Raw genomic sequence first — 18,419 nt, 5'->3', positions numbered from 1 at the left:
GGCCATAGTGCCCACGTTTTTGGGCGAAATACAAAAGTGCCTGCATACTTAAGTTGGGGTGTGCATGGGCCAGTTGGCAAAGGTTAATCTGTGGTCCCCCACTATCGTGCCCCTCATAATCTGATGGTTGTCCAGTGCGTAAAAAATCAAATTCCAGGACTTAATTTTTTAAAATTAATGTTGGGACAGCTGTGCAAAGGAACACTAAAGAGCAGCGCTATGCTGAAGCTAGTGAAGTATTTCTTCCAGACTAGATTTACAGTTACAGTAAAACTCGTTGATTCGGATTTCACGGGACCAGAAAAATGAATGCCGAATATCGAAAGTATCAAGAAAACGATAAACAAATGTCAGTCACATCAATACACTTTCATTTTCTTTGAATATGTGAATCCTCTACTTATTTTACATAACAGCATTGCAAAAGCCTCAATTTTCGTCATCCTGCAACTTCGTTCTCAATGCGACCATGGCGCCAGACTCCCATATTTAATTAGCCAGAAACTTGCTCTGCACCCCTCCTGTATTACGTACCGTCACCACGTGCACGTGACGATAGTTCTTTCGCAGGTAAAATGGCCGGCAACTGACAGTTCATCCATCAGGATGTAGGAAACAAGCTTTATGCGAGCATACCGACCATGCCTGAAAGCTCCTCATCTTCAACAGCTCCTGTCATGTTTGACTTTTTTGATATTGCATGCGCATCGTATGAAGTTAAAACGGAGCTGCTGAGTGCCGGATCTGCATGTGAACAAAACCGTGGTCACTAACTAAGATGGGACAGCGCCGCCTGGTTTCGGGTTCTGCAGACGCCGTTGTCACTCTTTTGCGTCGCACATTTGCAGTGCTTCACGCTCGGCGTGCTTTGAGGATCGTCCGAATTAATTGGTGTGTGGCGAAACGTGGCCGAATTAATGAGTTTGATGCCATTAAACAATGCATATGCTGGCCGGGACCAGGGAGCACGTCCGAATTATCCGATTTTCCGAGTTAACGAGAGTCAAATTAACAAGCTTTTACTGTATTTGCTGGGGGAAGATTCACTACCAGTAAAGGAAGGGAAAGGCAGTTTCTACAACGGAGCCAGGGCTTGATTTGAGCAAGTTGGTTCATAGTAAACTGGGGAGAATGCAGTACAGAAAGACGGACAGAAAAGCAACATGGTACACTATACAATCGAACACAGATATATCGAACTCGAAGGGGACCCCGAATTAGTTCGATATATGAAAAATTCGATATAAAAAAATACAGGCCCCGAGACCTTACCAGTGGCGGACAATCACCTACAATTGGCGCATTCAAAAATGACAAGCTCCGCACGCACGATGCAACAGAATGTTTTATTTGCGCGAAAAAAAAACGCTTATCTTGGCCTGCTTCTTCATCGTCGAAATGAAGTTAAAGACGCTGGCCTCGATCTTATCGAGGCCGTCCAGGTGCGACAGCCCGGATCCCTCCATGTCGCCGCAAAAACGGCGAATCAAGCCGAACGCAGCTGCCACTTCAGCGACGAAGTACGCCCGTGTAGCCGCCACCCGTCCGGACGATCTTCGTTGCCACTTGAGCTGTCGGCCTGGGAATCCTGGGTCCCTGCGACCGCAGCTACGACATCCTCGTCAGCGAGGCTCGCAACAGCCTGAACATTGCAGTCCGCTTCCACGAAATCGTCCGCAGACACTTTGGGTGGAACGGCAGCCGGGAAGAGGGACGACAACTCGCGAAACGTGTCGTCTATGTGCTTGTCGTCGCAGTCTTCACCAGTTTCCGCAAGTTCCGCCGTCACGAAGCCTGCCTTTCGGAAGCAGTTGGCCACTGTGTCCATCTTCACATCTCACCAGCTACACTTTGGAAAAAAAAATGTTGAATTTCAATACAGTAGACCGTGGCAATGAAAATTATTTTGGTTATTTATCTGGATAAAATGATGAAATTTGGCACGCAAATGATTTGTTGTGCTAATATCATAACTCAACTCGGCTTTGAGCTATCTGTTGTAGCTTTTGAGTTACAACACTTGTTAGACTCTCATTGTCATCCCAAAATTAATTAAATAGTCATGAATTCATCAAGATTTTTGCATAAGCATGTCCACAAGGGGCTACTTTGTGCCATAATGCTGTTGGATTATTTTCAGTATTCAAATAAGCACACAAAAAATGTTTTTGAATGTCCTGTACATAGTGTCTTACTAAACTTTTACAAGAAATAAAATATCTATGATGTGCAGACAAATATAAACAGTTTTACGAGACTCACGAATGTTTCAGGATCTAAGTGCAAGAAACAGAACAGTTTTATCTTTATTTGTTGTGAAATGGCACAAGGATGACTAACAGGAGCTGCACAAAAAATGAAAGCTGAGAAAACGGAGCTCAAAGAAAGTGAAGCTCAAAGCTATAAAAATGGAACTCAGAACGGAGATGGTTTTGTTTTTCATTGGAGAAATGCAGCACTGTTGCTACCTTGAGCTCCGTTCTTTCCTCTTTACGATGATGCTGAGATGGCGGCACTGCACCAAAGGAAATCTACAAGATTTAGACCTTCAGAAGCCTGATTTTCTCATAGTTTTTTCATGACAGCCCACAAGTAAAGCGCTTTTTTCCCAACTTCTACTATGTATTTTGTTCTAATATTTCACCATGACATAAAAGATGTTCTTAGGATTCCAAAAACAAAGATGTAAATTGAAAAATAGAATATTTTCATGAAATTTATCATTCCCATTGCCACGTCCCCCCTTAAACGGAATCTGAAGGAACCAATAAAATATGTTCCGTTTAACAGGAGTTCCATTTACTGAGAGATGAACAGGGTGCAGAATTCAAGCACGAAACGAATCATATTCACGGCAGTTTTCCCATTTAAGCAGCAATTCCATTTAAGAGATTTCTGTTTACCTAGAGTCTACTGTATAACAAAGTTACACTTCAATAAAGTAAATTGCCGATTTTACCTATTTTGTTAATAAGTGATGCATCATGTTTGGTCACACCAGTGGCTGGTTTTCTGCTGCAACAATTCTTTTTTCCATGATGGTATCATGAGTGATGTTCTGTGTGTTTCAGACATGTCTTGTAAAAAGTTTACATTCTGTGATTTCTCGGTTGTGCAGGTGACAACCCACAGAAGATGTGCGAGTTATGCACGGGGCGTCCCGGCGAAAGGTGCTCGGGCAATGACCCATTTGCAGGCTATCAAGGTGCACTGCACTGCCTCATGGAAAAGGGTGATGTAGCCTTTGTAAAGCACACCACCCTGGATGAATTGTTTTTTGGCCAGGTGCCACCAGATCGATTCCGACTTCTCTGTCCAAATGGCGAGACAGCCCAGCCGGACCAGTACCGCACCTGCAACTGGGGCAGGGTACCACCAAATGTGGTAGTCACTACATCAGATACACTGCCTCGAGTTCGCGTGCAGTACCAAGAGTTCCTTAAGGTGGGTTGTAATCATGTTCTTATGGTTATAACTTGTGGTGTCAGTGTTATGGTAAGTTATGTAACATATTCCCATTTCACACTGAATGCCCAATTTCTTGCTGCCTTGTAAGGAATTGCACAATTGGTGGAGGGACTTACAGCTTTATCTTTCTTCAAAACAACTGCTATCGCACCTTGGTTTGTTAGAAACATTCCTGGACCCGTATTCTCAAACGATCGCGAAAGGCGATAGTACTATCGTGTTTGGTGACGTAAAATCTGATGCGTTCGATAATTGAACAAACACTTGCCTGTGACGTCATTGTTGCACTGGCCATTGGTGTTACGAATGTCTCACACACAGGATGAGCGTACCGTACGAGCGCAGAGTGACCCGAGTGCAGCGCTTTCCCGCGCATGCTGGCTTCTACGCAGTGGCCAGGCTTGGCTGTGGCTACTTGAAATAGAGGACGTGTTGAAAGTGCTTTCCACGTTTTTTCATGCAATTTTTTAATGCACAGTATAATATTTAAAGAATGAAACTGTGTGAAATGTATTTTCGTTGAGAGTTTAACATGGCGTACTCGGAGAGTTCAGCTGTAGTGCCGCCGCAGCGATATCGTCTCAACATCTCAACATGTTGCCGGCGCGCGATAAACCGCACGAGCAAACCACGAAACCAGGAACGTTCAAACACGAAAAAACATGCGCTACCAAATAACGAGTACTGAAAACACCAGGTAATGCTCGCTGAAAGCTTGAGCGTAAAAAAATGCTGCGCACATCCAGAGGATGAATACTAGAAGCTACCGTCTATGTCACTGAAATGCTAGACTTTACCACCAACCGATGGTGATAAGGTGTGTTCGTTTATTCCAGACATGGCAGGAGCGCCGTGAAGCACCGTCACGTCGACGGAAATACTAGATGGCGCCCTCACTTTTCTGGTTTTGCTTACTAGCCAATCAGCGTGCACCTAAGGCGATACTTTGCGATTGTCACCTTTTGCGATCATTTGAGAATACGGCCCCTGTTTTGTATTTTCCTTTAGTGTCATGGCTGATTTTCTTACTTGTGCTTGTAAGATGAGATAAATTACTTTATGGATTTTTATTTTATTTTTTTATCTTAACACTAACTTGGCTTTCACTCCTGCTTGATTTTATATAGACTGTTGCAATCATCACTGTATCAAACTTCGTTCCCTTATGTAATGCCATTTGAACATTTGGGTATTCACATAAGTAAATTCACAAAAGTTGATTGATTCATAAGCATGTCTCTGAGAAGTCAGTACAAGCATTACCACATCTTCAATGCATAATAACTTATGTGCATATATGTAGTAGTTTCAATGCTCAGCTTCTTCATGGCCACAAAAAAATGATAATGAAGATTAGTTGAAATGACTTGCATATCCTGCATATTGTTTGCACATTTGTCTAACGTCTTGGGGAACGTCATGCCCAGTTTTATACGATGGTGTCTTTCACTGGTCTCCTCCTCTCTTCTTTGTAACATTGTTGGTGCCCTTTCTTGCTTCATTAGCTGGCAGTGCTAAATGTGCATGTCTGCTTATGGGTAGAGCTGCAATGCAGCATCACTTGCATGTTAGAAGATATGGTGCCCTTAGGAAAGTCGGAGCGTGCTGTCACTACAAAGCTTTATGGTGATTGCATGGAACATATGCTTTTGGAGTGTGTCTATTTATTATAAAAAAGTGCAGTGTACCCTTTAGGGTCTGAGGTACAAGCCGCGCTCATGGAACACACGGACACAGTCGTGCCATCGAGCAGTGAACACGTGAACAGTTATTAACTGCTTTTACAACTGTGAGCTTGCCAGCCAAATCTAATACATAACTAGTAACACGCTAAATAACCAGATACATAATGCCAATACAGTCAAACTCCGCTACAACAGAATTGACGATGCTCGGAAAAAATTTTGAAGTGAACATTTCGTTGTAGTGAAATCGAAAAAAACTTAGCTGACCTGAGCTAGTAGAACAGAGAAACTTTTATTTTAAAAATTCAAAAGTGTCGGCTGCTTCCTTTGTTTCCCCAGCAGCATCATGACGCGATTCTCAAATATGCATAGCAATGCCAGGTTGAAAAGCACACTGAAACAACAGCTTCCGCGAACGAACCAAACAGAGGCATGGGTGCCCAACGCGAACTGGACAGTTGCACTAATACGCTAACGCTAGCTATTTGCCGACAACAAGGTACCGTAAAAAACGGAATATAGGTCGACCCCCCCACTTCTAACTACTGAAAATCGAAAAAATAAAATAAAAAATTCATGGAACTAGCTAAAGTATCAGAAGGAGCCTTGACCGTGAAACAAATGCAATTTCAAATGGTGCACAGTGAAAATGTCTACACGCGTGTTTACACATGGCAGAAAGCCAAAAGATGGGCTCGAACATTAACTTCATATGTCACAACAGTCTTGGCAGCATTAATTTGGATGCACTTTGACGTACCCGGTAGCGATCGCAACGCAAGCGCGGCTCCTGTGCAACCTTCGTCTCCAGCTCTGGATACGCTGCATGTCATGATGCGATCCCCTTCAGCGTCCGCCAGTAGCAAGTGCTTCTGTGGTGCACTCGATCTGCCCGCTGATTATAGCCATACGTGTCGCTGTAACCAGAGCTGCCGGCATCGCAGGAAGCAACAAAGAAAGAGTATTCCGCGAAATTGGAGCAGCGAGAACACCCATGCAAAGATAAACTTTCAGCTATTGTTTGTGACTCACGGCTTCTGCTTGCGTTCAGGTACACTAGCATCCCAACACACCTTTCACACACTTCAGACAAGACTTCTTCGTGCTTTCGCTAACTCGATCGCTATTTTCTTGAACGCTACGGTAAACTGTCGTCGGCCACCGGTCGAGAACAAGATAAAGAGCACCTCGGAGCCCAGATAGATCACAGGACAACAACAAAAGCGCAAAATGAGGCAGGCCGCCCACGACACAAGGCTGGTAGTAAACAAAGCAACGTCGATGATTGCGATGACGATGGAGGAAGTTGACTTAAGTTGCCCATAGTGGCCAGACTTGCGAAGTTTTTCAGCCAGTGACCGGTATATAAGACGGGGCGACTTTTTAGGGCTGCTTTGTGAAAAAAAATTCGACCTACTATATTCCGGTTTTTACGGTATCCTCCAACTCCATGATGCTGGCATACTACACGGAGTGATGACTTACACCTTATTCTATGCTATTCTTATCATCCACCACTCGTGGCTGGCTGATCTTGTTGATAATGTGGACGAATTGTTGCTCCGACCACCAGTCGCACTGGCCAAGCGCGAATGGCATTGGCATTGGAAAAGCCATTGCGCGATTGCACCCCAGGGCTGCTCGCGTTGATAACGTGGATGTCCCGTCGCCCTGACCAAAACACAAAAAGCATTGGAAAGGCATCGGAAAAGGAATCGTTCCGTGATTGCACCCCAGCGAGGACAGCCGAGCTTTGGCTTCGGATTGTCTGCGACTAAGAAGCAACTCAAGCCAGTGCAAAAGCAGGGCAGTCTGATCTCCGTCGCTATCAAGCAATAGCGGCCCCCATGCTCAGTCAACAGTGGCGGTTTGGTGGTGCCAACACGCGATTTAGACTTTGTAGGCGTATTTTTATGTTCTAAAATGCACCAAAATGTTGAAGATTGGGTTTATTGTGCGGCAAATTAAATTTTTGAGCCCGGAATTGCATCATCAAATTTCGTTGAAACGGAACGGCAGCAGAAAAACTGTTCGTGTGGCAAGCATATGTATGCATTGACTCCTATGGACAGTTGACGGGGAACAGAGGATTTTTTGTTGTACCAGAAATTTTGTTGAAGCGGCGTTTGTGTAGTGGGGTTCTACTGTACAACACACAGAGAACATAACACACAAAACAACATAACACATACAATGAACCGCGAATGCGGTGTCGTCAACGTCAGACTCGCTACGAGGGCCCACGGGAAACGAACCGTGGTATCGCACCCACGGACCCTCCTGGCTGCCGACCATCGCCGACCACGCCAAACCCCAAAAGATAGAAAAAACATCCTCCCCAAGCGCCTGGATAACCTCGCTTCCACCGAGCGACGCTACTGGCACTGCCGCGCGACCACAGCGCCATCTCTCGCTCGGCGGTGAAAGTAACTACGACTAATCAGCTGGATGCACGTGTGCTGTGAGGTGAAAACGACTCTACAGGGGGTGATAGCACCCCCAGAACCCCAGTACTGTGTCAAGAGTTCTAGGTGATTTCTTCATTGGAAAATGTCACAGGCAAATTGGTTTTGCTAGGGGCATAGAGTTTCCTAAAACGACCTAGAGGGAACTCTGGCGCTGTGATCGTTCAGCCACCATGGGAATGATGGGTAGTACACGGATTTGCCTAGTCTTCGTGCATGTGGGCTTCGAACACACTTGTGGCTTTGTTTATTGCTATGTTTTGGTTTTCTTTCGGATAAAAGAATGGATCGTTGTGAACTTCGTGACCAGATTTGAATCGGTGAACCTAAAGAAGTTAAAGTGGTGAAGTGAAACTGCTCATTTTTGCTGAACTTCGTTTTGCGACAAAGCGGATGCAGGCGACGCGGAGCCAAACGGAGCCGAAAGAACGAAGTTTAGACAAATCCGTGTACTACCCATGATTCCCATGCTGGCTGAAGCGCGATGCATTGCAGCTCCCATAGACACTAGCGCCAGAGTTCCCTCTGGTAAGTATTGTAGGAAACTCTATGGCTAGGGGCACTACTAGTGTCCCTGTATGTGCTTCTTGAAGGGGCATAGTTGCATGAAGGTCAGGCGTGTCACATTCCAAAGTCTTGTAATAGGTCATTTACTCTCCGTGTGTGCGCAAGAGGCATTCTCCGTGCGCTGCAGTGTACAGTGGTCTTTTCATTTGCCATTTTCACGATAAGTTGCATTTGGTTAGTATGTCGGAAACCTTTGTTAGTATGGTGTAAATGGACAGCTGTCAGTGCGGCCTTGCATGCAACAGCGTGCAAGGACATATTGTAGGTGCCTGAAACGCATTGTGGAGGCCTGAAAGCATTGAATGGACATGTTCTTAACAACTGAGAAAACAAACACTGGAAAAATACGGCCAAATATGATCACTTGTGCATTTAACCTGGTTGCTCAGCACTAGTCACTTGGCTCTGCAGTCCATTAAGAAAGCTATTGTAGAGATGTCATGCTGCCAATTGGGAATGATTATACAGTTGTTGGCATAGTAGTAGTAATTCTAGCTAAAGGCACATATAGTTTGTATTGCTTGCATCCATAAATTATCATTGATGCTTTTCTTGAAGCATCGCAATTTAAAAATAACTGTGTACCTTAGTTTATGCCTACAGCATCTTTTCTCCGTAATGCCAATTTTCTCCGTAAGCGATTTTCACACAAAAGATGCTGTAGTTAGTGATGCACATGCTATTATATGTTTGGGTACGCATTGAAGTTGTGAAACCTGTAACATCAATGAGAAATGCAGTACAAGGCTAGTTCATTTTTGAGCTTCTGTCTGGTCGCCTCTGCATAGCATGCGAAATAGCACAGCCACATCAGACGCTTGATGCTCTGGATGCCATGAATAGCAGCCTATGTTTTTTTAGTGTGAATGGATGTGATGAGAAATTGAGCATTCTCAAAACAATGTTTTGCAACTGTTGGCAGTTGTTCTTGAAGCACTGTTTTCATAGGAAAACAAATTAGGCCTTTAGGCCTAGCAGTACCTTCAGCACTTCAGCGATGCTAAGCTGCTTAAAGTTGACCTGAAAACTATTCATTAGCCACACGAACATAGTTGCACAGGACATGCCGTTGCAGAAAATTTGCTGCCGATATGTTAATTCCTAAAGAAAAGATGAACCTTCCACAAGTGACCAGAAATAGTTGCATGCAGTAGTTGCATGCAGTACGCTGCCACACATACTCATCACCCTATTAAAGTGCGTTGTATTTTACACGACCTACAAGAAATTCGCCAAAAATGTGTTCATTGTAGCCTATAGTCTGCTCTAGCCACGTCTGTTAAATGTGAAATTTGTTGCATGAATAATATAATATAGGCAGACCAAACTAAGTGAGGCTAATGGTCTGTTATATCCAGAAGTATGTTGTATGCAGATCCATTGTAATGGGCATGGACTGTAATTAAAAAAGAGAAAGGAAGGTGCTTCCCTTGGCTTCATTGTTCGTTGCATCATGCAACTAGCTAACAAAACACAAGCCCCAGGTTGCCCATATGCTTCTCGCTTGTTGGATTCTAAGGGTCTCAGGTTTGGTAGTGTTGATGCCATAACATAGCATATAAGCCTTGGCCAGTTTCCAGTTATTAACCCTTTCACTGCCAATCCCGAGATAACTCGGGTGATGACAGACTCTCAAGCCCTGCCAATCCCGAGCATACTCGTGTTGCCTCTTTTAAATCGCTCCTTGCCACTTGCGAAAGCTCTTGTAAAAAAAAATGAGGGTGTGTGCTGTCATTTGTGGAGAGCACATATAAACAAATATAACTTGTAGTGAAATTTTTAACAACTGATGGAGGCATGCTTGCACATCAACAACAGCTCGCATCTCTTTGTCAGTGTCTCAGCAGCGCAGCCATGGCGAGTCAGCGTGCCACATGCACGTGCTATTTCACAGATGAAGAAATTCAAGAGCTCTTGACTAATTCAGACTTCAAGTAAAAGGGATAATTAGTGTCTCAGCGACTTTTAATAATGGTAATTATTTATGAAAAGTTCATTATTTTGTTTATTTATGCAGTGCTTCTAAGCAGTGCTACTTCTATTTTGATGAGATAATCCCTATAAAAATGTTTTCATGTCCTTAACAGCATCCTACTGCATTGCTAACAGGAAATTTACGCATAACGTGCAGAAGCAAAACAGCCGGCATGTAGTGTGCAGCAGTGCCAAAAAAACCATGCAGTGAAAAGGTTAAAGGGGCCCTGTACACTTTTCCACGTTATAATAGAATAGTCTCTCTATTAGCGCATGATGCTTCACGAATCACATGCCGCAAAAATTTTTAGAATCCGTCAAGTACGAGCGGCGTTACAGGGATTTGTCGCACACTTCAAGCACTTTCTCTCCTCTCGTACCATCAAGCGCACTTAAAGGGACTGACAACCAATTTTTAGGGCACCTATTTTCTTTAGTGCAACAGAAAGCTAACTAGTCAGAGTGTCTAGCCATGCAATGGTAATGTGGAAAATGCCATGAAACATTTTTAATTAGAATTTTTCTATCTGCGGCGAATTGAAGTCTTATACAAACTTGGCAACACATGCTGCAAACGGTGAGTGCCAGAGCGGTTCGTGTTCGAGCGCGGCGGTTTACTGCGCATGCGCCGTGGCTTGGCATGGGCCACTCGCGGCCACGAAGGCAGCGCCGCTTATCACCTATTACTTCGTAGGCAGCACAGAATAGAGCGGGGATAGATACTTTGAGGATCAATTATGGCGCGCATCACAGCATCAGACTATGTGACTACGTACGGCAAAGTGACCGACTTCATAATCCAGCTTCAAGGCTCTTCCGCTAGACTGCGCGACATACCGGTTTTTGTTACTTTTAAGCACGATTTACAAATATAAATTAGAGCTGTGCGAATAGCAAAATTTTGAGTGCGAAGCGAATTCGAATATAAAGATTGAGTGCGAATCGAATCGAATAATTTCGAATAATTTTCGAATATTTCTCAAACATTTTTCGAATAATTCGAAGTGAAATTACAGAACAAGTTGCAGAGAATCCCTAAGTATGCTTGTGAGATAGCAACATGAAAGTGTTTCTTTTCGCTAGGTTGGTGAAGCGCTGGGGGGTCATATTTCATAGTTGTCTTTCTTATCAAGAATGAGGCAATGTAGAGGCCGAATTGTATTTATGTACATGATTTGGTGCAACCAAAGTGTTGCCAACAACACTTTACACGTGATAGGCAAAGATGCCATTTCCTCGGCCTCTCCTCCTCTTTCAACTTCTGTGGAAGCCCAACTGATGTGGCGGACAAGGGTGTGCTCCCTTCAAGTCCGGAGTTCCAATCTGCCTCGTAGACATCGATATATAAGAACATCTGAAATTTTGGATGCTAAAAAGCTTCGGCGTCCGATTTTTCGGACTTCCTGCCCAAATTTCAGGTCCAAAACAGCATTAATTGAGCCCCCAATTCTGCCACATCTTTCATCTCCATATTGGAACCAGCGTTTTCTTGAGTTAATACATTTGCGACTGTAGCGGAGCTTAAAAGGCAGCTTTGCCGCAATACGGGGGTGTGATGAGGTGAAGCATATTGAAAATCTAGGGACCACTTCCAAACGGACGTTGACCGACTCTTGGCTAAGTTCGACCGTAACGGACCTTGAAAGGCAGCTTTGCCGCAATACGGGGGTGTGATGAGGTGAAGCATGTTGAAAATCTAGGGACCACTTCCAATCGGACGTTGACTGTCTCTTGGCTAAGTTCGACCGTAACAGACCTTGAAAGGCAGCTTTGCCGCAACACGGGGGGTGTGATGAGGTGAAGCATATTGAAAATAATAATAATAATATCTGGGGTTTAACGTCCCAAAACCACGATATGATTATGAGAGACGCCGTAGTGGAGGGCTCCGGAAATTTCGACCACCTGGGGTTCTTTAACGTGCACCTAAATCTAAGTACACGGGCCTCAAACATTTTCGCCTCCATCGAAAATGCAGCCGCCGCGGCCGGGATTCGATCCCGCGACCTTCGGGTCAGCAGTCGAGCGCCATAACCACTAGACCACTGTGGCGGGGCCATATTGAAAATCTAGCACCACTTACAAGCGGACGTTGACTGTTTCTTGGCCAAGTTCGACCGTAACGGACCTTGAAAGGCAGCTTTGCCGCAATACGGGGGTGTGATGAGGTGAAGCATGTTGTAACTCTAGGGACCACTTCCAATCGGACGTTGTCTCTTGGCTAAGTTCGACCGTAACGGACCTTGAAAGGCAGCTTTGCCGCAACACGGGGGTGTGATGAGGTGAAGCATATTGAAAATCTAGGGACCACTTCCAAACGGACGTTGTCTCTTGGCCAAGTTCGACCGTAACGGAGCTTGAAAGGCAGCTTTGCCACACTACGAGAGTGTAATGAGGTGAAGCATATTGAAAACCTGAAGGGGTCACTTTCAACCGGACGTTGACTGCATTTGTCTTTGGCAAGTTCGAATAGTTCGAATAGTAAAATTTCAGTGCGAATCGAATCAAATAGCAAACGCTATTCGAAAAATATTCGAAATTTCGAATATTCGCACACCCCTAATATAAATCCTACTCGCAGTGTGAAAAGGATGCTGGAATCTGTCACTATTTCATGGTCTTTTCATTTCTACCAGGATCTAATCACACGTTCTGCCCAGTTGTCGGTCCCTTTAAAGCTATGCGGGAGGGTGATGACAAGGGGACAAGAAGATGCAGCCCTTCGTCAGCGCACATTATGACCTTGAGCACTTTCTTTTCATTTTTTCTTCGAACGCGCGGCTGACTTTCAGGGTGATTGCGCACGGGCATGTGGTGGCATCCCGCGGCGACCACGGTAACTATTCAGGTCACAATGCCCAAATGAGCCAATAGTGGTGACTTTGGGTATATGGCGTAGTAATTCGTGTATGTGGCATCATTTGTAGAGAGAAGAGGGAGCGATGTTTAGCTGACTTTGAAAATTAATTGTGAATTCCAGGCCGTGTGCTGCGCTATAATGTTTGGCTTGTGTATTCTTGGGAGCCTCGACTACCGATTGGCAGCGTTTTCTGACCATGCTCAGAAAGTGTTGCAGGGCCCCTTTAAGTTCACATTTGATGTGATGCCTGTGGTTGAAAGAATGTTCCACATAATGGTGCCATGACCATGAGTGGCGCTGCCTAATACTCCCAGTGCTCAACTACTCATAAGCATGGACAAGGGGACAGCCACTGCTGTAGCTAATTGTTAGAACACTGCATGATAAAAAAAGCCGTTTTTTTTTTTATGCTTTCTAAGGCTTCATTGTCTGTTGGTTTCGCATGGTTATAACTAAAAAAAAATTGAGCCCCTCAGTTTTCCTTATTCTTCTTTCTCTATCAGTGTTTCTTTTGTGCAGTTGCATTTAATTTATTATCTAACTGAATAGACTGAAACAGTATTAAATTTTACTCTGTTGGCTGAACATAGCACCATTAAGCACCACTGTTCCATTTTGTGGGAACATCCACATTCTTCAAATGGCATTGCCAGAGACGATGCATACTTGTGCCTAATTGGAACATTTAGCTCAACAGCCATATGCATTTGTTTGCCTGAGCAGTGCAACAGTCAGCATGTATTCACAAATTATGGTTTGTTTTTTATTTTTATTGTTCTAAAGTATGTTAGTGTTGTTAGCATCTGAGTGTCGAAATGTTATTACTTGTACTGCCACAGTCTTCATAAGAGGCTAGCACTAGTCATAAATAAACTAATAAGTAAATGTTTTCTGTCGCAGCTGGCAGTGCAAACCTTTGGCAAGCCTCCAATGGGGCAGCTACCATGGTTTTACCAGAGCCATTCAGACAGTGGTGGCTACAACCTAAGCCCAACACCTGATTGGAGTCGAGGTTTCAACCAGAGCTGGGCAGCTGGACAGCCGACGCCCTCCTGGAGTGACTCGCTTACAACTGATCGCCCATTAATTGTCAACATGACAGAGCTGTCGAAGTTCTATCTGTTTGCCAGCGGAAGTCGCTATGGCAATGCTACCAATCTACTTCTGCAGGACTTGACAACGGAGCTGGTCCCGCTCAATGGTTATGAGCAGACCTTCACCGGTTACCTTGGTAAGGATAGCAGCTTTGAGCTTAAAACAGACAAGGGACCTCCTGCTTGACTGTTGTCATTCAGCTTTTCTTTTTTTCACACTTAAGTGACAGGACGGACAAACAGCCGTAAGCAAGGTCTTTTTCAAGGCTCTATTGAAGTGGGGAATGCTTTGCCACTCTGTATTTATGAAGGCTGATGACCTTGCAGCTGCACTGGAAGGCCTTTATTTATTGATGAGGTCTGTTATGTTGGGGATGAGGTGCGTCATTTGCTACTGTGTAAAATCTCTGCTTGCTTGGTACTCTTTCTTTGTGATGTGACCACTACTGCTTGTGCCAAGGCCTGTATTATTTTGAAACAAGTTAAAAAAAACCTGGCACTTCATTAGTGGAGCATAAAGCAGCAGTTTTACATCAATCTGCACCAAGTGGCTAGGCTTTCTGCCACTGAGTACAAGGTTTGAGGTTCATTTCCTAGGAGTGGCACTAGGAATTGGGCAGCGACACTAAAGACAAACAAGAATTTATGCTAGAGTGGCAGGTTAATGCTTGAGAACGACTAAAAGGCCAATATTATGTACAGCAGCACTTTACTAAACGAGAAAATAAGGTAAATGTAGGACACGATTTGCACCACCAGTGAGACGTTCTAGTACTACTAGCCAGATATGACATATTAGGTCCTCAGTGTATAATCACTAGTATTTAAACTACCCATAATAAAAAAAGATCACTGCAATGAAGAGGGGACGGTATAAAATGCTACTTACACGTTTCTGTTCGATTCATAGAAAAAATAACTCATTGACGTTGCCATTGACGGCACAGGTGGTCGAAAGGTTTCATTTTATCCGGGCTCTGCCCTGCTGGTGTAGTGTAGCCACATCTCAAGAGTAGTTTCGTTAATGCTTATTGCTGCATGGGCTTTGCTGGCTAGTGAAACTCTAACTGCAATTTAGAGGAAATACCATGTCCATGGTATGTGTTCGGATGCCCGAATTGTGTGTGTACGCCATTTGGCCAAGAGCAGCTGCAGCAACAAAATCGATGTGACTTTACAACGGGCACGATGGGGGGAACTCGTACGCTCATCATCTTAAGTGCCGCACTTCTGCGGCAGTGGGATGAACAACAACAAATATACTTGTGTGCTTGCTGCATTTTTATGTAGAGGATTACAAAGCCAACCGTAATGTAAGCAAGTCGTGTAACGCGACCTCCAAAGCACTGTTTTCCCGCAGGCTGTTCCGTCGGTCTTGTCAGGATGGTGCATGCCCATGTAAGGGAACTGGAAGATTAAAAAATAGTTTCAAGGTTTTAATAAAATAAGATTATAACAATAGGAAGGGCTACATTTCATTCTCATGACTACTTTCATGAACCATCCCAAGCAAATGCTCAGGTATCAAGTGCTATTCTACCCGTGGAAAACTTCGCAATACAGCGCAGGCAACAGTCGCCAGAAAAGTGTATGAAAACAAGCATAACAGGAAGCGTTTTTGTGTGCGTTTCCAGTGCAGGCACAAAGTTGCCAGAGAACGGAAAACGCTGGCATAGCACCTGCTAAAGGCCAGTGTAAGGAAGGCTATGTGTCAAGTCCGTTCTGAGGCAGAATGTTTAAAGTGTTCTAACGGTATGCGGACCACTGAAACCTGATTTTCTTTCAAACTAAGCATTTCCTTGGCACAAAACAGGTACTACGAGGTTTCTGGAACTCTGTTTCAACAATTCATGTTGACTGTTCTTTGGATTTCGTTCTAAGAGCCCCGTGTGGCTAAAATTTGCCTAAAATCTACCGTGGACCCTCTCACAACCTCAGTGTTGCTTTTGGACAGAAACCCCATCAGAGAAACACAAGCCAGTGATTCAGTCAATGAAAATTTTATTTGTGCGTGCTCAAATTATTTCAAGATCGGGGCACAATTTGGTTTAACTTAGGCAGGCATAAAGAAACAGTACTTAAGTCAATACTTGATCTTTTATGCCTTGAAAATGTTGTGTCTGTTTTTTATGTTAAACTTGGCTCAAATGTAACTAAAACAAAACCTATGCTTGTGCCTCTTGTTCATAAGCGAAAGGATAGGCTTTCTTCCGTGTACTAGAGTGTAAATTGAGAACCAGTAAATAATACAGAATCATTCTAATCAATAGCCTGTGCATAACAATGCCTTTATTAATTTCAAATTATTAGGGATGTGCGAATAGTAAATTTTAGGTTCGAAGCGAATTCGAAGCAAATAGTGATTTTGTCGAATAATTTCGAATAGAATAGTTCGAATGGTATGTATCACATAAAAAAAATGAGCATATTTGTCGTGACCCAACTAACCCGCACAATATTTTAAAGATTGGAACAAGGCATGTGTGAATGTAACTTCTTTGGTTCGTAGTAAAGTGGAAGGAACTTTGGATAGTAGCAGGATCTCAATTTCAGTAGGATGCTAGTGATAACCACTAAAATACATTACGTTTAAAATTTGCTAGTCTTATTGCATATAAGCCTGTATAACAAGCCTATAAACTTAAAAAATAATTAATCGATATGAGGGTAATATGTTCATTTAACCTTGAAGTGGGGCTTCGCGGCAGTGCGGGGTTTACCTGGACGGGTGTTTCACGGCATAGCACTCCTACGGTGCAGTGAAACCACCTTTGCAGGGGGGTTACATGCAGTCTAATACACGCCTATTCATTTATTTCGAATAATTTAAATTCGTGTCAATGCAAATTCAAATACTTTAATATTTGTTCGAATATTTGAAGTGCTCGAATATTCGCACTCGGCTATAATTTAGCCTTTCTTCTCTTTTTCTTCTATTTTTTAGAGAGATTTGGTATTATGTTTGAGAAAGTTTTCCCTCTGGTTGTTTCTCACCCCAAGTCTCAAAATTGTTCTTGCAGGGAGGCATGTGGAGCACTTCACAAAACTGCGCAGATGCCCTGTCCCTCCTGCTGTGCTTTGTGTGGTTTCAGAAAAGGAGATGGAGAAATGCCATCGCATGAGGGTTAGCTTATTGTGTCCTTCCCAGTGCATGTAACTTTATTGAGCCTTGTTTGCATGGAATGCATTCAGTGGCAGTGTGGCACCTTCCTCCTGCCACTAGGATCTCTTTGTTATTTTCCCATTATGCAGGTGGAGCAACTTAACATCACCAAATATTACCATTGACCTTAGCAAAGATGAGCAAGGATATAGCTTTTAGACAAAAAATACTTTCTTTTTAAACATTGAATCGAGGGGCCTACCAGAAACCTCACAGTAAACTCCTATTGTAGTTTTGCTGGTTATTCTTATCCATGAATGCACAAGGGCTAAGGCAGAGTTTTGTTTATATCATGTGACAGCTCACAGCCTGCGTAAATAATTTATATGAAAAGTCATCTGAAAGCTGCTCAAAATTGAATGGCAAGTGGTGTATTATGTGCATTATAAGCTATTATGTAGCTTGTTTGCATGAATTTGTATGCCAGTATTGTCTACATATGTGTGGTGCACCTCTGTGTGCCAACCTTTTTGTTATCCTTGCAGACGGCCTTCAAGTCTCAGATGCTGAAGCCAGACCTTAACTGTGTGCGCAGCCATAGCCACCTGGGTTGCATGCATATGATAAGAGATGGCTTGCAGACCTTGTTGTTCTTGAGGCTGGGGACATATATCGAGCTGGACAGTAAGCATCCTATTTTCCCTCTGGTCTTTGGCCTTCCATTGTTAGTCTAATGCATGTGATGCATTTGTCACAAGGCTACCTAATATCACTGAGGTAAGGACATTTTGCTGTTAGGGCACACTGTGAGGCAAAAAGGGATATACAGTCAGCTTCCTTAAGGCCAAACCCCATATGCGCGAAAATGCACGCGACAGCGACGAGCAATGCTATGAGCGATGAAACGAGCCGTTCGCGCAACGTGTCGCGTGGTCGATATCGCGCGATCGCTCTGTTTTTCAGATTTGGAATTCGTCGCTCGTCACCCGGAAGTGCTGTGCTCAAGCAGCCAATAGCAAAACACCGGAACAAGATGCATCAGCGACATACTGCTGATTGCCGCCACTTTCTTATCGACGCGCATCAACAACAACGTTCATCAACATGGCCAATGGCGACGAGCGCAACGTTGACGTTGTTGAACGCGAACGTGCGTTACGGGACCTCAGGGACGGGAACTACAAGTCCCATGCCGTCTGTAGC

General features: G+C 43.9%; 1 pseudogene; it reads left to right on the top strand.

The window, feature by feature from the left end:
- LOC119377500 (ovotransferrin-like) overlaps window positions 1-18,419 on the top strand; it is a 41,585-nt pseudogene that overhangs the window by 9,166 nt on the left and 14,000 nt on the right.

This window comes from Rhipicephalus sanguineus, unplaced genomic scaffold (assembly GCF_013339695.2).
Source record: "Rhipicephalus sanguineus isolate Rsan-2018 unplaced genomic scaffold, BIME_Rsan_1.4 Seq480, whole genome shotgun sequence".
NCBI lineage: Eukaryota > Metazoa > Arthropoda > Arachnida > Ixodida > Ixodidae > Rhipicephalus > Rhipicephalus sanguineus.
Note: the sequence above shows the minus strand (reverse complement) of the source record. Positions and strands in the feature narration are given on the sequence as shown.